This window comes from Mustelus asterias, chromosome 18, assembly GCF_964213995.1.
Source record: "Mustelus asterias chromosome 18, sMusAst1.hap1.1, whole genome shotgun sequence".
Lineage (NCBI taxonomy): Eukaryota > Metazoa > Chordata > Chondrichthyes > Carcharhiniformes > Triakidae > Mustelus > Mustelus asterias.
In genome coordinates, this window is record NC_135818.1 from 39,983,414 (window position 1) to 39,998,728 (window position 15,315).

At 39.5% G+C, this 15,315-nt stretch overlaps 1 protein-coding gene across 17 annotated transcripts in view; it reads left to right on the forward strand.

Moving 5' to 3' along the window:
- ralgapa1 (Ral GTPase activating protein catalytic subunit alpha 1) overlaps positions 1-15,315 on the forward strand; it is a 244,010-nt gene that overhangs the window by 226,830 nt on the left and 1,865 nt on the right. The window contains exon 42 of one of the 17 annotated variants that reach the window (XM_078233784.1): positions 15,255-15,301. The exons of 14 other annotated variants lie outside the window; for them this stretch is intronic. The gene's annotated coding sequence lies outside the window, so the exon portion shown is untranslated. Of the gene's footprint in view, positions 1-1,236; positions 1,342-13,766; positions 13,827-15,254; positions 15,302-15,315 lie in introns of those variants that run through there. 2 more of the 17 variants (XM_078233785.1, XM_078233786.1) reach the window with 2 other exon arrangements.

A 15,315-nucleotide genomic window follows, 5' to 3' on the forward strand; every position in this document is an offset into this window, starting at 1 on the left:
AAATTCTAAAATTATCTTAAAATTATTCCTGCCCTGGATATCGAAAATACAATGGCTCATTTGTAATTAAATAGTGTCTCATTGCCATACAGTATATACCATATGCTGTTTACATGGAAGTTATCACAAGCTCATATATGCACAATTTCCAACAGCTGAAATAGAAATAATTGATATAATTGAGTGCATTTATGAAGAGTTTTGCCAAGTAGCAGTGTAACCAAATCATTAAATAATTAATGTTCAAGACTTAACTTGTAGCCTCATTTTATAACCCGATGCAGTTTATCACCACTAAGTTTGTAGATTTATTTATTCTCCCCTTACATAGTTCATTTACAGAATTAAATACAATTGGTTTTTATATTGTTACCACATAATCACATGGTGACAAGGATGTACAAGATTGAGGTGAAAATTCTTATTCTCTCATAAATTGGTTTCTTTGGAAAAATATAATACAACAAATACATGTGTTATGTATTGTAGTTGGATGTACTGTGCATCCAGAAGCGATGTTATCCTACAAGGCAGTATTTCCTATTGTGATGTCTTTGTACGTTTTACAGTTGTTCTGGGACATTTTAATGAAAGCATCAAACCCAACTGCACTTTGTTTTTTTACTAGCCTTTCTTGTTTATAGTTTTTTTTCTCTTTTTTTAATAAGTGGATATAAATTCAGCAGCAGAACCGTGTAAAAGGGTTGTCTTGCCTTGTTGGACAGGAAAATACGCAATTGTCATGAAGTAAAACATGCTGAGTGGTTACCGCTACCAAAGGATTTGAGATGTCAATGGATAGAGAAGCCGTATAAATTAATTAAACTTAGTTGATTTCCCTCCCCTCCTATTCTGCACTCCAGGTACTGCTCCTGAATGTTTGATAACTTAAGCAGCTTCAGAAGTAACTCCTTTATTTTAAAAAAGTAACTCCTGGGGGGAAAAAAGTCTATGTCTGACATTCTTTTTTCTTCACTTCATTTTCTTTTTCTCCTGTTTTGAAGGCAAGGATTTGTTTTGGATTGCAGTTCCATGGACACCAACCACCAGTACCTTAACCAAGTAGCCATTCATAACGTCTGAGCTTAGACTAAGTTGCTAGAATTTGTTTAACTGAGAATCATCATTGCAATGACCAATCTATTCATACCTAACAGCCGCCCATTGATCTTTCCAGCAATTGTCAAGATATAAAAATCACAAATGGATGTCCTTTCAAGATTTGTTTTCTTTCAGACCCCGCTGTCAGTTTTAGTACCCCTGCCCCAGCCCTGAGATTAACTGATTCTGAATACACCAGGAATTTTGCTGCTCAGGTATAGCTTGGTATTTCATCAGAGTTTGCCTACAACTATTGACCTAATGATGAACTTTGTCTGGCATCTTCAGTAGATGGAGGTCGATCATTTATTTTACATTTGTAATTTCTACATTAGTACCTTGACATCCTTAATAGAAAAAAATCTGTGGTGCAGACTTTCCAAAATTATGTATGTACACTGTAATATACAGGGTGTGCTGCAAGCTAGTCCATACAACTTTGTTTTAGTTGTTTGATTTGACGGCTTATAAATTAAATGCATCAAGTAATGAGATTTTTCTTCATTATCTTCCTTTAATTTATCCTGTTTCAGATCATTCTCTCTCCTCTTGTTCCGTTCAGTCTTCATGCTGATTCAAACCTGACCTACTTTATATTTCAGTCAGTGGTCATTTTTATTCTGCGGTGCATTATGCTGCGATAAATGGAAATTGTGACATTTTTGTTCATTTGTTTTTCTTTGTACATTTTTCTCTTTTTCTTCAATTCATTGGTCTTTAATTTCCGTGAAGCTGTTATTTATTTTCTATTAGCTTGACAATGTGTTACTACAACCTCAAGTAAAGGAAGAATTGGGTATGGGTGGAAAACCATGACAAGCGAACAACTAGAATTATCAGACTGTCAGGATGAAGTCATGGGAAGCTTTGATCAAATCAGGAAATAGTTGTAGGACAAGGAGATGTGTGTTCTGTGCCATTCAGAACGCCCATAAGCCAAATTGAATAATAATGAAAATCTTTCAAAGGGAAGGTAAATAAGTACATGAGAGAATATGAGAAAACTTCCACAAACGAGGCCATACTTCAGCCAGGTTTTTATAATAAAGTTGAGATGCTGGAAAATACTTGCATACCAATAATCATAATGATTGAAGATTTGACCCTGTAATGAAATGTTGTTACGGTGTATTAAATATAGTGCATTGGGTTTCCAGAGGCCACATTTCGAGCTGACAGGGATGATAAGGACATACCTTAAGATTTTAAGGTAATTTTTAAGGAGCAGGGTAAGCAAGATAAAACTTTAATCAATAGTTTGCCGCTTTGAAAACAATTTTAAGGAAATTAGGAAGAAGGTAATGTTGAAAAACAAAATGAGAGGTTGCATTAATTTGAAGAAGCAGGGGAACTGAAGAGGAAAAAAAATCAGTTGATCCAAGCAACAAATCCAAATGAACAGAGTAGCACTTTAAAACAATGTCCCTTCACGTAGCAAGAACACTGTACTTGGAAAGACTTCTGTATGCAAAATCTGTGTGTAATGTGTTCCTAATTTTGTATGAAATTAAAATGCTCAATGTGTAGGAGTAGAAAAGAAATTGGCTTAAGGTAAGCATGTGGAAGTTGCAAGGTATTTAGGGAAAATGCTGGGAAAGTGCACAGAGGATTGATGTGGAAGTTGAACTGTTTCAAATTTTCACCAATGATTCAGAAATCTGATGTGAATGGAAGGCCACTTAAGTATAACAAGATAACCTGAGGCAAGTCTGACAAAATGTTCATTTTGAAGGTATGAGATTTAATGAGTTGAACTTAAGTACCAGCACAATTCTTTGCACTTCAGTCAATTAATGTCTATCATTTGGACTTCCATTCCTTTTAAGGATGGAGATCCAAGAACTGCTAGCCAAGTGGGGGCAGGGATCAGTACAGTACTGGTACTGCAGTTGGCCAGGAGCACCAACGTAGGAGTAGGTGCAGGAATGGAGATAAGTATGTTGGGCTCCCAGGGCCTGTCAAGCAGCACCCAGTGAGGTGGGCAAGGGGGGATCTTTCAGATGGGGAGTGGCTATTGACCAGAGAGGTTGTGCATGGGCAACAGAGTACCTGATCAGGAGAGAACCTTCCTGCTTTCCCCACCACCCTGTAGCAAAATCGCCAGCAGAATGAAACCCTTTGGCCTCTGGCTGGGAATTTTATTCTCAACCTTCCCTGTCCCCATATGAATTGCAATGAGTCAGAAAGGCAACAATTTCTTCACCCCTACCTTCCTTCCCAATTCTGCATGCCTTCCTACCTCCCAGATCACTCCCAAAGGCAAAATTAAAGTCTGCCCATTCTGTACAAGTGTGGAGTACTGCTTATCAGAAGAAAACCTGAGTAATAACTATTCTGTGAATCGTGTCACATCATCATAACTGCAGTAAAAAGACATCTAGAGTATCATCATGATCGGTCACTGTAGGGCAGTAATCATCAGGATAAACACAATAATGAACCACGTTTACAGTAATTTATTGAACAGTGACTGCACATGGTGAGCAGATAACATTAGTTATAGAAAAAGTCCACTTTGAGCATGCAGGATCAATACGTATCTAGAACCAGTGAGTTCAGATTACATGGAGAAAAAAAAATCAGAAGCAAAATAGAGAGGAGAAATTACCTCTACAAACATTGCAGGGATAAAGGGAATGAGATAACGTAAAGAACATTTTAAAGTGTGATCAGGGGGTCAGGGAGGCCTAGATGAAAAATAACTGCATGTGCAAAAATGCAGTAAAAAGCCCTTCAGTACTTAAATAATAAGTGGTCAAAGGTGAGGTGAGAATCATTTTTAATTTAAAAAGCTGATGGCTTCAATACAAAAGATGAGCATAACATTGAGTGATTACTTTCTCCAAGGGAAAACAATATACCCTCCCTCCACTCAGATAAATCGTACAAATAAGATAGATGGTCTCGATAAACTAAAAAGCAAATCATCAGGGTAAATGGTCATTATTACAGCATGCCAAAATAAACTGGGGAGGAAATCTGTAAAGTACTGGTTATCATTGATACCCTCAATGAACTCTAGGAAGATGTCTATAAATTTGAAATAGGCTCATACAACAATATTCAGAAATCAGACACCAGCAATTACAGAAGTTCTCACTTCATTGTGTAAATTAATGGAATTCATTATATGATGAAGGTAGTCCATAACTTCAAGATAGCAGTCAAAATGGATTGGAAGGGTTGATCCAGCCAGAACTATTTTGAGGAAGCGACATTCCACGTTAACTATCATAAATGTTACAGTATAATCCATCTAGACTTCCAAAAGTTTTAGCTACAAAGGGTTATTTGTTAAACACCACCAAGAGGAAATTCAGAGTAAACCTCAGCTATGGATACAACATAGGCTGATGGGTAAAAACAACAGGTACGATCTGGTGAGACTTCTCATTTTAGAAGCATCTGGATGAGCCACAATTGCATCTATGACTTGCGAATGACCAAGGGGTGGAATAACCACTCTTGACCCCCACAAAATGCATCCATCCCACACGACACCCATCCTTACACTTCCATTTCACATAAAAGTTTCAACTTATTATCTTCTATGTTAGTTGGCCGTCCTTGCATCAGAAATCTTTTAACTTGTGACGGAATGGGATCTCGGTCTGTCCCCTGCTTAATTTGCTATGCATTCACTTACTGGAGAATGTGCAAGTATCTTGAATAAGAAAATGGTCTCGGGAGGTCATAATACCTCGGATGGCAAATCCGATCAAGGGAGACAACTGTGGTGTCTTTCCCTGCTCTGGCTATCAGTACAATATAGTGCACAATGTAAGTGCCCAATGCTGTATTTTGATGAGGCCGTGGGAGGAATTTTTGGCTCACTGAAAAGACTCATCAACGGCTTGTGGTCAGTGCATAGGTACTGATGGAACCTGTTCACCACAAAAATGATAGCTAGACCTTCTTTGTCCAACTGTGAATATCCTTTGTCAGATCCTAGATGCAAAACCAGTAGGTTTTTTGGACCCATCCTCTATTAAATGAGAACGTACTGCCCCCATACTGTAGGGTGAAGCATCGCTCGACAGGAGAAGTTCTCTGTCTGGATCAGAGTGTCATTTTGAGTACAGAATGTTCTTATAAGCCTGTTTGTCTCCTTTGTAATTGTTTCACTGATGTCTGTTGAAGGCTCTGAACATGGCGGGCTTTAGCAGGCTTTTTCAGTCTGCAAAAGGGTGATCTATAAGCAAGACCTGTTTTACTAGTGCTCCTATTTTCATAGTTATTACTGTTCTGCTGAGTTACTGTTAAACGTTGTCATTTATTTATATCAAAGAAATTCCTGTTCTAAACAACTACCTTGGGCGGAATTCTCCCCAAAAAAAATTCTAAGTGTCGAATTTGCGTGAAAACTGGAGTGATTCACACTTTTTTTCAGTGGGAGTTCAGAGAAGAATCTCCCACACTCTGTGCACTGCAGAGGCCACCAGCATGAACATCATTAGATTTCAGGGGTCAGGACCTATCCCGCTGGAAAGGCTGAAATCAGTGCGCTGAGCATTACTACGCATTCACCGATCTGTCAGTGCCGAGATCGGCGCATGCGCAGTGGCCTCGCACTGATGGCTTCCCAATTACTGGCCAGCTCAATCACTGGCCAGCTCAATCACTAGCCAGCCCCGCGACCCTCACAAGGTCGGCCCTCCACTGCTCCCCCCACCCGCCCCTCCTCCTTGCCTGCCGCAATCTCTTCCCCTTCCCACCCCCGACAGTTACTCCCCCCTGCAGTGCCGGCACCCCCAGCAGGCTGACCACCACCACCCTCCCCAGCTGACCCCTCAGCCCAGCCCGACCGCAAACCCTGCGAATCAGCTGCTGAAGGATTCTCCCGGCCCGCTGCGCTAATTTTTTGGGAGAATCACCACCCTCATTTGTGGTCTCAAGTTACTACATCTTTTTGGCGATGAGGATAGCATGGCGAGGAACGAAAACAGGGTTTTTTGATGTTCAGTGTGGCAACCTGAAGTTACATAAAGTGAGTAGCTCGTTTTCAGTGTGGGTTTATTTGACGGATTTCAAGTGTTAAGAATTGAGGAAATTTAGGATGAAAAAAAGTATAAAGAGGGAGTAGATTTGAGGCAGACGGCTGGAGAACTGATGAGATGCAAATTGGTCTATCAGTGGAAAACAAGTATTTTACTTGTGACTAAAGAAACAATGGGGTTGTAGAAGTGGTAATTTCAAAGTGGAGAGAGAAGGAAATTGACATGTGCCTGCCAAAAACCGACTCCACAGGGATAAAACTAAAGGAAGAGAAATGGTATAACCGTTGAACACACAAAAGAAAAAAAGAGGAGGGAAGAGACAGCTAACATCAGAACTGCAGGAACCTGCAGCTATGGTCTCCCAAGAGTAGCAGCCATTTTACCCTTTGGTGAACCGGAGGACTATTTCCCAGACGTGATCACCTTAACCTTGTGTAATTATTTGTTGGATTTAGCTCATAAGTGTTTCTTAATATTGGATGCTGTTTGGGAAATGGGGTGTCTCAAAGTTCAGATAAATGTAACTAGTTTGGGGACTAAGGGATAATTTCATGTAAAAGTGTGTATAGCCATCAGTATCCTTAATTGTCGCAGAGCATTATAGTCCTTCTTGTCATGCGTGTTTTTGTTTTAATAAACATTCCTTACTAATTGCTCACAATGACTGGACTGTTTCCCCACTGGGTTGTACATCGTTCCTCATATAATGCCAAAAAAACACACATGCCATTACGGACCAGTGTTCCTTCTGGGTTTTGGGATACCCTTGCATTTAACATCAGCGTGGTTTATAACACACGTTAGCAGCACCGTGGCTATGTTCGGGGCAGTCAGTGAGTTCAATGAGAGAAGCGAGGACTGGGCTGAAGACGAGAGGTTGCAGAATTTCTTTTTTGGCAGATTGAATAGAAGATGAGGCGAAGCAATGCTCAATTTTCCTGAGTGTATAGGGTGAAGACTTAAGTTGATGAGGAGTCTGGCTTCAGCAAGGAAGATTTCATTTGCAAATTTAGTTGCTCTGGTCCAGAATCACCACAACCTAAAGCCTTTGGTGATTGTTCAAAGATTCAAATTTCATAGAACACTGATTTTGGAGCAGCTTTAGAAGATATGCTCAGAGACGGCATTCAACGTCAGTTGTTGAGGGAAGCCACTGACTTTTAAGAAGGCTCTAGAAATTTCTCAGGACATGGAAATGGCTGCCAGTAATACTAGAGATATTCAAAAGACTAATGTTGGTGTCCAGGTGAGGGCACCGCATCAAGAAAGAGGTTGCAAGCGAAAAGGTGAAAGCAGTGGGTGGTTTAAGTGTGGTGGGCCATACTGCTAATCATTGCAAATTTATGGATGCTGCTTATCATCAATGCAAAAAGGGTCATTTAGCAAAGAAATGCAGGAATGCAAGAGCAATGCGAAGGCTGAGCAAGAAATTAAAAGAAGCCTCAATCAGCTATGCATCATCTAGACAGCTCAGAGGAGCAAGTCTCAACAAAGAAATGAAACCGGATGGACCACCTGGCATCGAACTAGGCACTGGAAAAGACAGTGGCAAAACAAACAGCCCTGTCGACACTACAAAGTCTTCCTTACTAACATCTGGGGGTTGTGCCAAAATTGGGAGAGCTGTTTCACAGACTAGTCAAGCAGACTAGCAACAGCCTGACATACTCATTCTCACAGAACCATACCTTACAGATAATGTCCTAGGTACCACCATCCTAGATATGTCCTGTCCCACCACCAGGACAGAACCACCAGAGATGGTGGTACAGTGGTATGCAGTTGGGATAGAGTTGCCTTGGGAATCTTCAACATTGACTCCAGACCGCATGATGTCTCATGGCTTCAGGTTAAACATGGGCAAGGACACTCTCTCCGGTTACCTTGTACCATCCCCCTTCAGCTGACGAATCAGTACTCTATGTTGAACAACATTTGGAGGAAGCACTGAGGTTGGCAAGGGCACAAAATGTACTCTGGGTGGGTGATTTCAATGTCCACCACCAAGAGTGGCTTGGCAGCAGCACTACTGATCAAGCTGGTTGGGTCCTGACGAATACAACTGCTAGATTGGGTCTGCAGCAGGTGGGGAGGGAAAAACATACTTGACCTCAACATTACTAATCTGCCGGCTGCAGATGCAACTGTTCACAACAGTATTGGTGAGAGTGACCACTGCACAGTCCTTGTGGAGAAAAGTCCCGCCTTCACATTGAGAACCGCCTCCATCATGTATGGCACCAATTATTGTGGTAAATGGGATGGACTTTGAACAGATCTAGCAACTCAAGACTGGGCATCCATGAGGCGCTGTGGGCCGTCAACCACAGCAGGTCTATACTCCAGCACAATCTGCAGCCTCATGGCCCGGCATATCCCCCACTCAACCATTACCATCAAGCCGGGGGATCAACCCTGGTTCAATGGAGAGTGCAAGAAGCATGCCAAGAGCAACACCAGACCTACCTAAAAATGAGGTGTCAACCTGATGACACTATCAAACAGGACTACTTGCATGCCAAACAGCAAGTGATAGAGCTAAGCGATCCCACAGCCAACGGATCAGATCCAGGCTCTGCAGCCCCGCCACATCCAGTCATGAATGGTGGTGAACAAATAAACAACTCACTGGAGGTGAAGGCTCCACAAACATCCCTATCCTCAATAATGGAGGAGCCCAGCACATCGGTGCAAAATATAAGGCTGAAGCATTCGCAGCAATCTTCAGCCAGAAGTGCCAAGTGGATGATCCATCTTGGCCTCCTCCAGTGATCCCCAGCATCACAGATGGCAGCCTTCAGCAAATTTAATCCACTCCACCTTGCAGTCTTTCTCATCCATGCAGGTAACAAACATCTCATATATCTGTGGACATAGGGGCTGAGGCTCCTCCATTACTACATGCTGATTCCCCATACCTGCCTGATTCACAGTCACACGCTCATGTCTTTGACCACTGATAAATTCTCTGCCTGAGCTAAAAGGTCTGACTGTCTCCTGGTACAAAGTATCCGGGTGACTCTCCCCCTCCCTGATGCCCAGCAATGTTCACAACTCGGTCTCCAGCTCAACAATTCTGAGCCAAAGTTATCTAAGCTGCAGACACTAACTACAGATATCATTGTCCGGGATTGCCGTGCATTCCACAGATTCCCAAATGCTGCAGTCATGGCACAGCATCAGCCCTGCCGTTTCAGTCGAACCTTATTTAATTAGTAAGTTGCACTTGCCTAGCTTGGAGACAAAAAAGGGAAGAAAACTCATGAACAATTGGAGGTTGAAAGTAAGTAGAAAAAGAAGAACCTCTTTACCCCTCTTCACCAAATTCCCAACTACACGCTCTTGTCTGCATCTCACTCCGTCATAGTATCATTTCCATGCAGTTTGGAAAATTCTGTCATCTTATATAGAGCTTTGGATGAGTCACCATGTAGCTTAGTTTCCTGCTACAGTAATTAACACTTATTGAACCAACTAATTTCAACTGACTGATAGATAACTGCCACTGCTCGGCAGCTCCCTGTTTAACAAGGCTATTTAACTCACTTGAAGGTTGAAAATTCTATGTCAGAGCCTGACTAAATTCAAACTTGGCAAATAGCTTACCGCCTGAACCAAATTCCCAACGACAACTTTCTACCTGCATCTCTATGTAGCGCAGTCTTCTCTCTCTGCGTCCCCGAAGAAAGAAATAAAGGCCTTAGAAACCGTACAGAATAGATTTATTAAATGCTACCAGGGATTTCAGTTATGTGGAGAAGTGGAAACTGTTATTTGAACAGGAAAGGTTATGAAGTGACCTATTAAAGGTTTTTAAGATGCGTAGATGTAAATAAACAATTTCTTCTGTTGAATTAGTCAAGTACCAAAGGTTGTTAGGGACCAGACCAGTAACTCCAGGTTTATTATCAAGTTAGTCTAGACCGCAACTAATTTTTATTTTGGCATTAGGGTGAGCATAAGGTGTTTCGCTCCAGGTATGATTCAATTGACCCACTAGGAAGCTTTTATAAAAACAAACTTTATTTAACAACACGGTTAAAATATAATAAGAGGAATCAGCACAACTTTTATTAACTGAAAATGCTTAAACATAACAAGGTACAATTGTTAACAGCTAACTATATAGTTAAAATGTAAACAATAACCCCACACACATAAATTCCTCTTCAGACTAAGTGCAAAAAAACACACAGGCTCATGTGGATGCTAGATTTTCAGCCTTTTAACCCTCTGGGCACTGTCTTCTGTCTCCTAAACAACAGCCTCCAGAGAAACTGACTTATTTCCTGGCAGATTCCAATCTCCAAATCCAGAGAGAGAAAGGGACAGAGAAAGCTACCCCTCTCTGAAGAACCCAACCAGCAACTCCTAATCCCTCCCAGTCACACATTTTTTCCTGTCAATCAACCTAATCAAGCCTTACTCTGGGGGAAAAAAAACTAGAGGAAAACCAAACTGCATTAATCCAGATTAAAACAAACATTCCAGCAGTAAGGAACAATTATGCTTTTGCAGTATCAACAGAGGCTGCCAGTAACAAACAAAGAGGCACCGGTTAATAGAACTGACTACTAAAACAAGAAACATGACACATATACATTTCTTAAAGATACAGTATCATCACAAGGTCATAAATTTAAAATAATTGGTGAAAGGTCTAGAGGGGAGATGAGAATTATTTTCATCAATTTATTGGCATGTAGAACATTCCCTGAAAAGGTGATAAAGCTAATTCAATAAATAACTTTGATAGGTATTTAGATAAGGATTTCAGGATGAAGATCTTAGAGTTTGGCCATAAAGCATAGTTGTGGGACTCAGCACAATTCCTGTTCTGTGGGACTAAGTATGACTGCTGTTCCAGGAGTCACCACAGTATGATGGCCAAAGAGCCTTCCCCTGTGTTGAGATCCTATGATTCTCTGAAATGAGGAAACTAGAAACCTCTGATTCTAATTGGACCATACTGACTATGGAAGCTATGGATCAGATGTCATCTCCTCCTGAAGATTAATTTACGTGCTGTACCACAAAGGAAAGATTTGCAATCTTAATTTGGCATTCTGCCCTAGGCAACCTTCAGCTGATGGCTGGATTATTGAAAGGAACAGATGGAATGCCCAAGGGCTACTATCACTGCAGGTGTTTGACATCATTATGGGTTTTAAGCCTGCTACTTGGATCTATAATAACAAATGGAAAAAATTAAATGAAGTGTATGGACAAACAGGAAAGCCCTGCCTCCTGACTATTTTAGTCTATTTGCACATACTAGTCGATCTGGAACTTGGCTCCATCATTGTGCATAAAGAAAGTATAATCTGCCTTGTATTCCCCTTTTTAAGAAGAGGTAATTCGTTCAGAGGCACAATGCAAAGTCACTTCTGAAGGGAACCTGAATAATCACTGCGAAACATGATTAACCACAATTGATACATACTGCTTGTGTGAAAATCTGTCATCCTGATGGATTTATTGTCAGTAAAAAGTCTTGAGTGAATTCTTTACCAAATCACTGATACTCACATTTATTATAAACTGTAGCATTTCCATGATCATTAGCAAAATTATTTCTGTCAGCAATGTTTCTTGCTCAATCCAGGAATGGAATAAGGAATTGGTATGTTATATTCATATCAAAGGATACTACAAGTGGTCTGAATCCATGTAGCAATAAAACTTGTTTTTTTTGTTGTTGAAGTAGTTATGGTGCTGCATGTAATATTGCTGCCAGAAAATGAAGGAAGATCCCAGTTGTGAAATAACAGCTGTATCAATTTTGAAATCCCAAATACAAGTATGATATTATGGCCCTCTGAGGCCTTGATTTATATCTAATCGCATTGTGCGAGACCTCTCACTTCATTCAGTAGCTTATTCTGCAAGATGTTTGCAGTTCTTGTTATCGACAGCAAATTTCTCAGTAGTGCGTTATGACACCTATTTCCACTTTAATAAACATTCCTCGACTCCACGCCTGCTTCAGCTCATCTGCTGCTGAAACACTCATCCAAGTCTTTGTTTACTCGAGACTCAGCTATTCAACACACTTCTGGCCAGTCACTCATGTTCTACCCTGTGTAAACTTGAGGTCATCCAAAAAACTGCTACACATGTCCTAACTCAACCCCACCCACCACCCTATTCATCCATCACCCACATTTGCTGATCTATATTGGCTCCTGATTAAGCAAAGCCTAAATTTTCAAATTGTAATCTTGTTTTAAATCCCTCCATGTCTTTGTCCTTCCCTATCTCTGTAATCATCTCTAGCCCTGCAATCTTCAGAGATATCTGTACCCCTCCAATTCTGGTCTCTTAAGCACCTCAAATTTTGATTTCAATAACTCCACTGTAGGCCCTCAGTTGCCAAAACCAAATCTTTGGAATTTCTTCCCCAAACCTCTTTTTCCGCCTTGAAGACACTGCTTAAAATCTACCTCTTTGATGAAATATTTCATCCTCTACCCTCAACTCTCTTTGTGGCTTGATATCAAATTTTGTTTGTTCATGCTCCTGATAATTGTCTTGGCTCCTTTTACAATGTTAGACACTATATAAATCTAAGCTATTTTTTGTTTGAAGGTTTCAAAGTTAACACAGTAAAACTCTGGCCTTCAAAGGTTTCTCTGAGTACTATCACTGCATAGTGAAGAAATTGGAGTAAAGGATCAGGAGTAGTTCCTGTAAATAATTATGGAACATTTTTAAAGTATTTGGAAGTTCTTAAGTGTTTCACAGAGCAAAAGAAGTTAATGAAGAGCTAAGAGACATTGTCTGTAGTCAGATTCAAAGTGCAAGGTTTGGAAGAGGCTTTTAAAAGAGAGGAAAGCAGACAAAGTGGTAGGTTTTCAGGAGGATCCAAGAGTATGAGGTCCAGACAGCAGAGACTAAAATAATGAAAAGGGAGAAGAAATGAGACCAAGGTTAAGGTGAGCAGGTATGTAGGGATGGAAGAGCTACAAATTAATGGAGCAAAAAGGCTAAATGGAAAATGTAGGCAAGGACAGAGATTTTGAATCTCTGCTAATTTCAACATTGAAAATGTAAAAGTTATAATTACTAACTACAGCTCATAGGAACTTCAGCCTTCAATGCCTAGTATTGTTTATTCTTCAGTAAATACAGGACTAGTCTATAGTTTGATAGTTCAGGTGGATGTTAAAGATCTATTGGAAGAAAAGGATGGAGTTTCCCTAATGTCCCAATCGCTTTTCCTCCTTCAATACTATCAAAAAAGGTAATTGGTTATTCATCTCATTTAGTGTTAGAGGATCTTCCAGCAAGCAAAATGTCTGCTGTTTGCCTGCCTGGGTATTGCTGCAGTTCATAACAAAGTTGTGTACTGTGCTTGGAGATGGATTTAAAATGTGTTCAAGTGCTGTCCTCTAGATTGAACTATGTATTTTGAACAAGCTCTACACCTAATTCTGGAGATGGGGACAGTGAAGGAGCTTGAGATGTTAGATTTAATGGGATATTTTATCCATGCAGCTATATGGAATACTGTGTTGTGATTTCTGCTCATTATCTCTGTTCTGGATATTAACTATTAATGCCCTTCAACTTTAGTATTTGTGTCATTTCCCACACCTGTTCTCTTTTTCCCTTTTCTCCTCCTCTTGTCCGATTCACTTTTTTTGCTTCAGTTTCTTCGCTTTAAAGAAAGAAATGCTGTGATATTTCTTCTTCTTCCCAAACCTCCACTAGAAAACATTGGCCTCATCAAGGTAAAGGGCAAAGGCTTGAAACAGAAGGTCTTTCACGCTAGCTATGAATGGTATGCTGTGTAAAATTTAAAACAATTTCCTTCAGCCTGTCATTTCTATTTCCAAATGAAGTCTACATCTTTGGTGAATAAATTAACATTCTTCACAGAGCATTTGCTGGTCTAATAACTTTTTTGAAAATATTGGCTTTGTAAGGCAGCCACTTGGGCAAGTTTTCAGACTTTTCACCAAACAAATTCTTTGGATTTGGCTGCAAAGTTTTGAAGAGTTTCAATATTAACTCTCTTGGATCCTAAATAAGTTGATCCTTCCTGTTCCGAGTAAGCTTATTTTTTGGAGAGATGCTTGCATTATGTGATGGTTAAGAATGAAGATTTATATTTAAGTGTAGTGGTCTTCATTCTTCAAAAGATTATCTACCATGTGTCAGATTTCAGCACCTTGATCTTAGGCTGACTTCTCTCTTCTGTTTGATTTTACATTGTGATATTCCTCTGCTTATGTCATGTGCATTTCATATATCCTCAGAGATGCAGTACCACCCAAGATGAAAAACCTTGCTTCTAACTATTGTTAAATTTTAGTTAATCAAAATGCATCAATTGGTTTCTGTACTTTGTAGAGCTAAAATTATCATATTGGTCTCTCTGATATGGTGCATCATAATTGAATTGATCTCAATGAACTAGGATTTGTAGCAATTGCCCTTTTCATACTGATATCTTAAAATCAGTTGAAATTTTAATTTGAATAATGAAGAATGTATCTAAATGAGTAATTTTGTCTTTGTCTCTACGTGCAAGTAACTGTATAATAAATTAGGAAATTATTAGTGTAACAGTAAATGATCTTCCGTGAAGTGCCTATGCAGTTTGTGCCCTATAGGTGTTAAATTGAACATAGCATTTTGCATTTGTCTTTTTATGTATGTGTGTGTATATATATGTGTATATATATATATATATATATATATATATAATATGTGTATATATTTATGTATGCTCTTAGTCGAGTTCAGTGCATTCGAGAGGCAAGGGTTTAAGTATAAAATAGAATTTTGTGTTTTGATTATAACATTGACTACTATTTACAGTCCTTGAAGATGTCAACCTACATAATCTGCACATCCAGATTGAAAATGCCAGATTAAAATTAAAACCTTAATCCAATGGAGCACTTCAAGGCTTATTTTTTATGTAATATCTATAATTTGGGTATTTTGATATGCTTACTGTTGTGTGACACATGCAGGAGTCAATGCTTTATATGTCAGTGCTTACTTAATTATTTTTTTAATAGATTACATTGAATGTGTAGACTTCTAGTTTGGATGTAGTGTTTTAATGGATCTTCTGTGTAATGTCAATAATGATCTGCCATATTCGATCTAACCATAACATTTAGTAATCTGAATCTTTCATAGACTGAAAAATCAAAGTTCAAAAAAAATCAAAGAGCACATTTCTATCAAATACCACTTGAAT